Source organism: Pleurodeles waltl, chromosome 4_2, assembly GCF_031143425.1.
Source record: "Pleurodeles waltl isolate 20211129_DDA chromosome 4_2, aPleWal1.hap1.20221129, whole genome shotgun sequence".
Classification (NCBI taxonomy): Eukaryota; Metazoa; Chordata; class Amphibia; order Caudata; family Salamandridae; genus Pleurodeles; species Pleurodeles waltl.
In genome coordinates this window covers 971,921,564-971,933,686 of record NC_090443.1, presented here as the reverse complement: position 1 = coordinate 971,933,686, position 12,123 = coordinate 971,921,564, and positions in this window count along the sequence as shown.

The following is a 12,123-nucleotide window of genomic DNA, read 5'->3' as shown; positions in this document are numbered from 1 at the left end:
GTGGATTCAATGTTTATAACTGGATTCAGAAAAAAACAAGACAACAGAGTCAAACAGGTGTTTACAAAGACGCACTAGGAGATTTAGGCTTGTATTTTAATCCCACAGTTTGTGTGTCTCTTGAGTCAGTAGAAAACTAGGGGCAATATTTATGAGGCCCTAGCGCCTCCTTGCTTCACATTGGCATCATTTTTTTTATGCTAATATGGCTCAACGAGGCAAAAATCTCCCACCATGTTGTGCGACCCCTTGCACCACATTATGGCGGTCATTCCAACCGCGGCGGGAATCGCCGAATGACTGCACCGCGGTCAACAGACCACGGCGGCCATTCTGGCTTTCCCGCTGGGCCGGCGGGCGACCGCCAAAAGGTCGCCCGCCGGCCCAGCGGGAAAGACCCAGCAACGATGAAGCCGGCTCCGAATGGAGCCGGCGGAGTTGCTGGTGTGCGACGGGTGCAGTGGCACCCGTCGCGATTTTCAGTGTCTGCAAAGCAGACACTGAAAATCATTATGGGGCCCTGTTAGGGGGCCCCTGCACTGCCCATGCCAGTGGCATGGGCAGTGCAGGGGCCCCCAGGGGCCCCACGACACCCGTTCCCGCCATCCTGTTCCTGGCGGTAACAACCGCCAGGAACAGGATGGCGGGAAGGGGGTCGGAATCCCCATAACGGCGCTGCAAGCAGCGCCGCCATGGAGGATTCCCTGGGCCAGGGGAAAACCGGCGGGAAACCGCCGGTTCCCCTTTTCTGACCGCGGCTTTACCGCTGCGGTCAGAATGGCCCAGGAGGCACCGCCAGCCTGTTGGCGGTGCTTCCGCGGTCGTTGGCCCGCCAGGGTCAGAATGACCCCCTATGTCTGCGGCAGGTATACTGTATGCAAGGGGGAGCGTTCCGGTGCTAGGAAGCCTGCAAAAATGGAGCAATGACATTTACAAGATTTCTTTGCAGTATTTTTGGTGTCATTTTTAATGCCTGTTCAAAGCAGGGGTTAAAACGACGCACCGATTGAAATCAATGGGTCTCCTTGCACTTTGCTGCATTAGCATCAACATTTTTTATGCTAGTGCAGCAAAGCGCCACAATAGTTTAAACAATTTTTACGCTATTGACCTAATGTGTGCCATGGTGCTCAGTATTGCAAATACAGCGCACCCATGGTGTCGTTAGGTGGCAGTGGGGGATGCAAGCAATCTGGCACATCAGTACTGAAACGCCAGAATCTTGTAAATCTGGGCTTATGTGGCAGCACTAAAGAATCTGGCCCTGACGTGTAGATTTTCCAACTTACATGATGAATTAATTTGTGACCAAATTGTTATGCAAACTGTAAACCCTAATATTCAGGATACATTATGGACACTGGGGAAAGCAATGCATTAAGAAGCAGTTGATATTGTAAAAAAAATCTGAGTTAACAGGAACATGTGCAAAAGCACATATTCTTGAAAGGAAAGATATTAACACAGATGAATATGACAAAATAAGGGAAATATTGTCAGCCACAAAGGGAGTGATAGAGCGGTCCGTAGTAATAATTTACCTGTGTTCGGACGCTCTTTAGGCCGATGAATCTTTTGACTAAGTGGGAACTCTCTGTACTCTTAATCAATCAATTTCATTGAAATCAAATAATCAATAACGAACATAAGCAATACCTTGTTCGACATAACACTTAACAATTAATCCAGAATACATTTCGGCGAACCCTGACTTTTCAGTCAGGAATAACCACACCAGTTTATTCAAAGTTAGTGAATTTTATTTCCCTATATTAACAAAGCTAGCACAATATAAATGTGTCTCAACACCAAATGATAGACATATATGAACATTAATAGCTGTCCATAGCGGCGAAACAGGTGCAATCTATGAAGCATTTGAATCACAAGACATTCGATAATAGCAATGCAAATCACTAATACGATAATCTGCAACGAACTAATCGCATACATTTAGTCAGCATAACAAGATCTCAAATTGCATCGTGCAACATATGGAATCCTCGTCTAACCTCAAATTAGCATCAGCATGTGGGACTTCATGCAAAAACAATTTAGCAACATTAATTTAGAAAACTCCTAACTAGGGACCTTATCAAAAATCAGCAGTTGGTTACCTAAAAGAAACACAATGCAATTTTACAATTTCCTTTCATATTTACCAATTATGATCAGCATTCAAGGAAGTCTTCGTCTCACAGGTACCGTTCTTCGGTCAGCATGGGTACCGTTTCGATCAGCATGGGACGGGACAAAGGGGCAGGGGTGGACGGGGCAATTGCCTCGCGGCGGCAAAATAAGACTACCACTTCATGCAAAGGGATCAAATCAAAGTTAAAGTCTCTAGGGCCGGAATCATTTAAAGTCTCTTTCTCTCGATTAGAGAAAGCGTCAAAGTCTCTCAAAATGGCGTCGCAGCAAAGTGGGCCATAATAGCTACGAAGTCTGCAAAATGGCGGGTATCGAGCTGGTAATGGCTACTTTCTTCTCGTGCACCTGATTTTTATAGACAACAGTTCGAGTCCAGTAGGGTCTCCATTGGAGGGTTCATAGGTTAGCTTCAAATTGTCCAATCAAAAACACCAGTTCTCAAGCTTTTACTTAAGCATACATTATCCTTGGAGATGGGTACGCAAGTTGCAACATTGTCTACCAATTAGCTCACTTTCAGAGCCTCCATTGTCCGCACCTGCAAATCGACCTTGAAGTAAAGAGAAAATATGCCAGGCTGGCACGAAACTTTAAGATAAGCATGTGAACGGTTTCTGTGGAAAAGTACAGCTTCAAGCAAAAATACACGTTTATTAGCACAGTGGAAAAATACGGGCATCTAAACCGTGAGACCAGGCAACTAGGCCAAAGCCTCCGCTAAAGTCATGCTAAGCTAAAACATTTCAAACAGGCAAATCGTAGCACACGTTTATGATTATGTCGGATTAGTGCGATTCTAATACATCACGTTATATAAAGCACGCTTATAAATGTTGGCAAACTACTCTGAGGGCACATTTTGTCCCCGTACAATCTTTATTAGTTCGGTTAAAGTCACACATGATTATTTCAGCACTACGTTTAAGCGTTAATAAATCAAAACCTTCATTTTCTGCTTCATCAATCCCTCCTCTGATGACTACTTGTCATCACACAAATTAAGCCCACAAATTTTATTCCATTAAAATTCTGTCAGTTCTCTTTTCCGTTTAGTTCCCCTAGTTTGCGCTTTGTATTCTTCTGCCATTCTTTTCATAATTTTCTCCTCCTTTCTTCTTTTTATTCTTTCCATAATCATTATTATTCCCCTTTGTATTCCCCAAATTCCAAATATGCAAATTATAACTATCAATATTCCTTCTATTATTTTCAACAGTATTCCATTCCAAATTCCCCCAATCCAATGTCCCACTGAAGCAAGTCCCTTTCCAACCTTCTCCCACACTCCTGGTTTTTTCAATTCCTTCAAATCTGCACTTTCTTTTGTTAGATTAGCAAGCATAGTTTTAATCTTCACACTATTGTCGGGTATATAGGTACAACATTGTCGTGCACCAAGCATTTTGCAAACGCCTCCATCCTTTGCTAAAAGAATGTCTAAAGCAAGCCTATTTTGAAGAGTCATAGCTCTTTCCGCTGCAAGTTCAGCATCTATCAGGATTATAGCACCTGAAAACTTTGTCAACATGTTATCCACTATAGTAGACAATTTTCGTATCTTGATGGAATTCAACACAACTCCCAGTGAAGGAATCATGGCTCCAAATATATCTCCTACCACAGCAGCTGCGGTCTCTCTTTTCTGGATACGATGGGATCCAGATGTCTTTTGAATTATTGATACGTCATCCAGTTGATAAACCTTTGGGAACACTATACCCGAATAACATCTCCCCCACCATCCCTTTGGAAGACGATAATAGGCATTATATCCACAAATGTAATATACACCTGGAATGACAGGGTCAAGTCCGTTCATCATGAATGTCCATTTGGCCTTAAAGATAAACGTATGTTTACACTCACTCGCTCCTACAAAAATATTGTCATAATAAGATTCACCTCGATATATACAAAATTTCCCTACATGCCAAGCATCTAAAGCTATTTTCCCTTGTGTCTTTATTGCAGCAAAATCATAATTATCTACTGAAGTCCTCTTATGTAACTCCTTTTCTAATTTCGCCTTCATTTGTGCCCTTCTATCATCTGTGCGATCTAAAAAGCTTATTTCTACTGCAGAGACTGAGCAAGTAAGGTTCTCCCTATGAGCATGAGCCGTTTCAAAAGGTTGCATTGGCTCGAAAAATTCCCTCATTATCTTAGCATCCCAATCTTTAGCAATCTGGCTTAGCTGCGCTATTATAGGAACATAAGCAAAAGTAACATCATAATTCGAATAAAAATACTGTATGTTAGTTTGACCATAAAACCTAGACATTACTATACTACATGTAATCCCGTATGTAAGAGGCATGTGGTGATAAGTCACCCCTTCCTTTACTGATGTCGGTATCTGTGTACACACATAACAATCTTTCGCATCCATAGTCTCAACATACTCTGTTAGCAAGCGATAGAAAACGTTATACGAAAGCTCTTTCTTATCATGCAAGAGTCTCTCATCCAATGCCAGTCTTTTCAATGGGGTTAGTTCAGTGACAGTAACAGGAGCAAAAGTAGAAGCCTCAATATTCTCATTCTCACCCTTTCCATGCATTCCAAGCACAATTGCCATTATTATTAGTGCACATGCAATTACCAAGCCTATACACACATATTTACAATACTTCCTTCTATTATTTTGCGTAGCGTATCTAGTCATGATCTGTATAGAATCAGAGAGCTAGAAGCACCTATAAATGAAACTATTTAGCAATTCAGTTACAAAGCTGAACGAGCGCAATGTTCACACCGTCTTCTTCAAGAGGCCAGTCACTTATCGGTTAGCAGCATTTGTCTCAATTCGGCAATAACACAGTCTTTATCTGTTTAGCAAATGTCTCATCCGGTTTAGCAATGTCTCAGCTGGGTTTTTTTTTTTTTTTTTTTTTTCACGTTATATTGTAGCAAGCAATATCATTTATTACTCTTTCAATCGACAGAGTCTATGAAACTTTTCTTTTCTATTGGTATCTCTTCTTCTTCTTCTTCGTTCTCGATGCTTAGAGATACAAACTCGTCAGTCCAATCGTCATTGACTGCATACGCCCATTCAGGACCGGAATATCTCCTGTTTGGTATCCTTTTCCTTTTCAATTTTGCTTCTCTTTTCGACTCTGCTTCGCTGGTACTTTCTTCTTTTGTCAAGTCTTTTTCTCCACTTGACGATTGTTCCACAACAGTCACTTCCTTTCTTTTCTCTTTCACTTTCGGCCTTCCTCCTTCGTTCAAACTTTCTTTACTCTTTTCTTTTATTGGTGAAATACTTAGTCTTCTCTTTGCACCGTGTCCATTTGATGGACTTGCAATCTTTTCTGTGGAAGCTTGAACTTTTTCGTTCTGTTCTGCCTTGTCCCCTCCTTCTGGGGAATCAATCACGTTCTCTTTTTCTTTTTCTGTATCTTCTGCTTCTGGGAAAGCCCTCCTCTGATCAGGCTCTCCTTCTTTTTCAACCCTTTCGAGCCCTTCGTCACCGTTACTTTCGTCAGGCTCTTTATCACTTTCAGCTGCTTCAGGTTCCTTATCACCTTCAGCTGCTTCAGGCTTTTTGCTACCCTCAGCTGCTTCAGGTTGTTTGTCACCTTCAGCTTCTTCGTCGCTGTCTGAGCTTTCTCCTTGGTCTCCCCCAAGCGAGTTGATGTCTTCGTCCTCGGAGAATATCTCTTTCTCTCCCGTTTCTGCCTGTTCGTTCTCTGTTCGGTTCGGCTCTGTCTCAGCACTCAGCACTGTTTTATCAGGCACTGGCAGTTTCAGCGCTTCAACTTCCTCATCTGTGGGACACAACACCTTCTTTGTGTGACTGGCGTGAATCCAGTTGGGAACCCCCGCACACTTCACAGCGGTAGTTGTCGTCAGAATCACTTGAAAAGGGCCTTTCCAACGGGGTTCCAGACACGACTTTCTCACGTGCTTCTTTACCACGACCCAGTCACCTGCTTTCAGCGCGTGTCCTGGACCTTGTATCGGTGGCAAGGTGGTCGCTTCCACCTGGTGAGAGAAAGAGCGAACCACGTCAGCCAGTCCTTTGCAGTAGTCTAACACCATATCATCTGTAATATTCAAAAACGCGTTTGCGGGAACTGCAGGAAGTCTCATAGCCCTGCCCATGAGAATTTCGTGCAGACACAATCCAGTCTTTCTATCAGGGGTGTTTCTCATTGACATTAGCACTAAGGGCAATGCGTCAGGCCATTTCAAATTTGTCGATGCACATATTTTCGCCATTCTCGATTTCAGTGTACCATTCATCTGCTCCACCAGTCCTGAGGCTTCAGGGCGATAGCTACAGTGCAGCTTTTGCTCAATGTTCAGCGCTTCGCAAAGTAACTTTATCACCTCGTTATTGAAGTGACTTCCCCTATCTGATTCTAAAGAGATCGGGAATCCGAAACGTGGTATCAACTCTCTCAACAATAGCTTGGCAACTGTAAGGCTGTCATTTCTACGTGTTGGGTATGCCTCAATCCAGTGACTAAAAATGCACACAATCACCAACACATACTTCAGACCTCCATGCACAGGCATCTCAATGAAGTCCATCTGCATACGACTAAAAGGCCCACTTGCCCTACCAATGTGGCTCGCGTTCACAACTGTTCCCTTTCCTGGGTTCATCTGCTGGCAAGTGACACATCGATGGCAAACTGCTTCCGCAGCTTGACGAAATCTGGGATTAAACCAATCAGTTTTGAACAATCTTATCATGGCATCTCTCCCTAGGTGAGCCTGCCCATGATAAAACCGCGCAAGCTGTGATAAGAGACTGTTTGGCAAAACAAATTTTCCCTCATGTGAAACCCATAACTCGTCTTGTCTCTTTATACATTGTGATTTAATCCAGGAATCTCTTTCATCCTCCCTGACATTATTTTGTAATGCTTTTAGTTCATCTATTGTATCTACGACCTTCAAGGCAAATGCTTCAGCTGTTTCGAGTTCTGGTTCATTTATTGAATTCCATTCATCTCTGAGTAATATACAATTCAAGGCACAAAATCTTGCGACTTGATCCGCATATGCATTTCCCAGAGAAACATAGTCCTGTCCTTTCGTGTGAGCACTACACTTTACCACTGCAACTTCGGCTGGCACTTGAATGGCGTGTAACAATTCCCTTATTCTTTCCCCGTTTTTCACTGGGGATCCCGAAGAAGTCAGGAACCCTCTCTGTGACCATAGTTGTCCAAAGTCATGCACAATCCCAAACCCGTATTGACTATCAGTGTAAATGGTGACTTTCATCAATGCAGACAGTTGACATGCTCTGGTAAGGGCTACAAGTTCTGCTACTTGTGCAGAATAGACTCCTTGAAGCCATCCCGCTTCCAAGACCCCTGTTACAGTACAGACAGCATATCCTGCTTTCAAAATCCCCATCCCGTCTCTTAGACATGAACCATCAACAAAAAGAATTTGGTCATTTTCATCAAGCTTAGTATCCTTAATGTCCGGTCGAGGTTTTGTGCAAAATTCAGTCACCTGAAGGCAGTCATGCTCGACGTCTTCAGCGTTCTCAATTTCAGCATTTTCTCCAGGAAGCAAGGTTGCTGGATTCAACGTAGTGCACCTTTTCAGCTGCACATTCGGTGAGCCCAGAATTATCGTTTCATACCTTGTGAGTCTTGCTCCAGTCATGTGCTGCGTTCGGGAGCGGGTCAAAAGTATTTCAACCGAGTGAGGGACCATGACTGTTACTGGGTGTCCCATCACTATTCCTTCACTCTGAGTGAGGCTGATACCAACTGCTGCTACGGCGCGCAAACACCCTGGGAGTGCTGCTGCGACCGGATCCAAAGTAGCTGAAAAATACGCTACTGGTCTGTTTATGCCACCATGGGCTTGAGTCAAGACAGACAAAGAACATGCATCACGTTCATGACAAAACAATGTGAAAGGCTTTGTGTAGTCAGGCATACCTAGAGCTGGAGCCCTACACATGCATTCTTTCAATTCAACAAAAGCATCCATCTCATCTCCTTTCAGCTCAATTTGATCCAAGGCATCCTTCTGGGTCAGTTTCAGTAAAGACTTTGCTAGAGTGGAGAAGTTGGGAATCCACTGGCGACAGTAACCCACCATTCCCAAAAACTTCCTCACCTCCCTCCTTGTCTTTGGTGGACTCAGTTGAAGTACGCTTGTGATTCTTTCCTTCATTATTCTCCGTGACCCTTTCTCTATTTGGTGACCCAAGTATTTCACTTTCTTCTGACAGAACTGTAATTTGGAAGGAGACACCTTGTGTCCATTTCTTCCCAAATGGTTCAACAGAGCAATGGTATCGGCTGTGCAGCCACTTTCTGTCTTTGATGCAACCAGTAAGTCGTCAATGTACTGTACTAGGGTTGACTCGAATGGCAATTCTAATGCTTCCAAATCTTTCTTTAGAATCTGATTGAAGATTGACGGTGACTCAGAAAACCCTTGAGGAATTCGACACCAACTGTATACCCTGTCTAGGAATTTGAAACAAAAGAGGAATTGGCTGTCCTCATGAAGAGGCACCGAGAAGAACGCTTGTGACAAATCGATGACTGAGAACCATTCAGCATCGCAAGGAATTTGAAACATTATCACAGCTGGATTTGGTACGACAGGGCAACACTTCACTATGATGTCATTTATTTTTCTCAAGTCCTGCACTAGTCGGACCTTTCCACTTGGCTTTATTAGTCCCATTATTGGTGAATTACATGGACTGCTTAACACTTCTTTCAGTACTCCCTGCTTTACAAATTCATCAATAAGTTGAGCAACTTTCATGAGGGTATCTTGTGGCATGTGGTATTGTGGGGTCTGGGGAAATATTGCATTGGGCTTTACAGCCACTTTCACTGGTTCCACTCCTTTCATCAATCCCACCTCTTTCCCAGTCATGTCCCACACTTCCTTTCCGACTGTCTCTCGTAATTCAGCTGGAATATCTTCTTCAGTTATCATCGGGAAAAGACAAATCAGAGGATATTCTTCATCTACAGTTTCCACCTCATCCCCCTCTACACTGTCCTCTTCTTCCCCATCACTGCTCGTCTGGATTGTTATTCCTTCGTTCGAACACATTATTGAACAACCCAATTTGCACAATAGGTCTCTCCCTAACAGTGCTATTGGGCTTGAGTTACATACCACAAACTGATGTACCCCTTGATAGTTACCGATGCTGACTGGTACCGGATCTGTTATTGGGTTCGTCAGGTGCCTGTTTGCTACTCCCACCACTTGAACTGTCCTCCCTGAGAGTGGCAAATTTGGTACTTCACTGCTCTTAACAGTAGAACGTGTTGCTCCCGTGTCAACCAAGAACGAGACACTATGACCCATTACTTTTCCCTCTACGTACGGACCCCTTTGATCAACTTCCAAGGATGCTGCAAGCACACAATCTCCTTCTTCTTCTGAACTTTCACTCTCCCATACATTGTTTATTCCACTCTCACTGTGTAATGGGAACTGTTGCACGGTGCCATTTGTACTCATTACCTGACCCGAGACCTGTGGAGGAACCATCACTTGCTGCTGACCCATTGGTGCCAAGGGTATTTGCATTTGCTGATTAGGTACCATAGGTAACTGCTGTTGCATCGGCTGCATTTGCGTCATCTGCATACGAGGCATCTGCATCTGCTGCGGCTGCATAGGTTGTAATCCCTGCAATTGATTTATGGTCTGAAAATTTGGGTTTGGACCTCTCAATTTCGGTCCCCTCATTGTCTGAAATGCATTGACGTCATTGTTTTGCTGACCAACCCCTGCACCTGCACCTGCACCTTCCTGCACCACCATCGGGCACTCGCGTTTCCAATGACCTACAATTCCGCACACGTGACACGGCATCACCTTCTTCATTGCTTGCACACCAGTCACAACAGTGTTCAAATCCGGACCATTATTCACAAAACCTCCTCTACCTCTGCCTCTCGCCTGTGGCTGAAACGCTATATTTCCCTGCAACTGCGGCTGCTGTTGCGGTACCTGCTGTTGGAACCCTTGCATCCCTTGCAAACCCTGCAAACCTTGTAAACCTGTTTGAGCTGCCTTAAGCTGCATCATCATCACCTTCTCTTTCAACTTTTTCTGTTTCACTTCGATTTCATCGCTACAGTATTTCGCATAATTCAACACCTCATCAATCGGTTTCGATTGCCAACAAATCAAATGCGACTTTATCATCTGACTTATCTCTGGCCTCAGCCCTTCCACAAATCTGAAGACAAAATGGAGCATGTCCTTCGCCTCTATTGTTTCCGTGCCACTGTAATTCTTGAACGCCTTCAACAACCTCTCATAGTAACTATGAATCGATTCTTTAGTCTCTTGGGCAGTTCGATCAATCTTCTGCCAATCCACGTTTTTCGCGGGTACCTTCGTTTTCAAATGCTCAATCACCTTATAGTACAAGCCCATCACCATAGGTGATGGTGAGCCCGTCTCCCTGTCTCTCTCTGGTTCACTTGTCGGCCAACCTACAGCTCTTTTGCAATCCTCCCACAAATCTGCCGGAACCACAATCTCAAACAGAGTGTTCAGGTCCTCCCAGAGACATTTTGCAAGCTTCACAAACCTATCAGTCTGTTGATACCATTCAATCGGTTTCTCTCTCAGTTTGGGAAAATCGTCCGTAAAAGACTGAATGTCACTTCTGTGCCATGGTACATGTACTAGTTTTCCCCCTGCTGTCTCCCTCATTGGTAACATAGTTACTGTATCACTGCTCTGTGGTCTTTTCTCATTGTGCTCTGTAGCGCTGTCCCTCCTCTTTTCCTTTCTCTTTACCCACCTGCTTTCCCACTTGTCTAGACACCTCCACACTTGGGCACTCTGCAGCAATTCTCTAAGGTGTGCCTTCATGCCTGCTGACCTCATGTGTTCAAAATCTGTGGTCCCAAAATCCAACCTATAGCTTCTGCTCAAGTGTTTCATCTTGCCTATGTCAATCCCGTTTCTGTCCGCTACTTCCTGCAAACTTTTATGTACCTTGTTCACTTCTTTCGTAATCTTTGGACATAGGTATCTCAGCTCTTCTTCCGTGTAGGACTCTAACCTATTCACACCCATAGTCCCTTCCACCAGTTATTGTGCTTCCATGTTCAGCCTCATCCTATTCAGGTAATCTTCTCCCTTCCCACTGTCTGAACTTTGTGTGGAATTTAGACTATTGAACCATTGTGTCAGCTGTTGCGCATTCAACCCCATCAGTGTAGCGTTCACATCGACTGCCATTGATGGTTGCGGCAACTTTTCAGTGCTCGATGTTAAAGGTATTATCAGTGGGGGGCTCGACCTCACCAGTGTCGATTGAGCACATACGGGACTAAACTCCATCAAGGATCCGGATCCATTTGGCTGAGCCGCTATCGGAGTTATCCCTGGAGTGTTTTCTATGCACCTCCTCTCTGTCCCATTCTGCAGCATTAATCCCTGACCGCTCATACCTAAGTTCGGCTGACTGTACAAAGGTACCGGTGGACCTACAGTAATGGGTAGTGATATCGCGTCTGGGTTCTGTCCATTCCCCATGTTCTGTGGCATGTTCATGCCCACACCATGGGTCATCATTGCCGGCATGCCCATCTGACTCCCCGTCATCTGAGCATGTGCGTTTCCTCCCTGCATCTGCTTCTGGGGCAGCATAAACTGAGTTGATTCAGCTTGTCCCATTGTTTGGTTATAACCATTCTGTCCTCCCCTTACGGTTGGGTCCATAATCATTCCTGTACTATTGTCGCTGCTGTAATACCCTGTCATCTGCGGCTGATAATTTTCTGCTGGTTTCAACACGGGCACATCTGGATATATTCTCCTAACCTGCGGTATCTGCGGGGTGAACAATAAACTCGGGTCCTTAGATCCCGATGACGCTCCTGAACTCTGGGTTTCACTGTTCTGTACCGATGCCGGAGGGGCAGAACTGGTACTTGGACCTTGTCCATTCTCTGCATAAGGCGGTGGACGGTCGTTCAGCAATTGCATTAT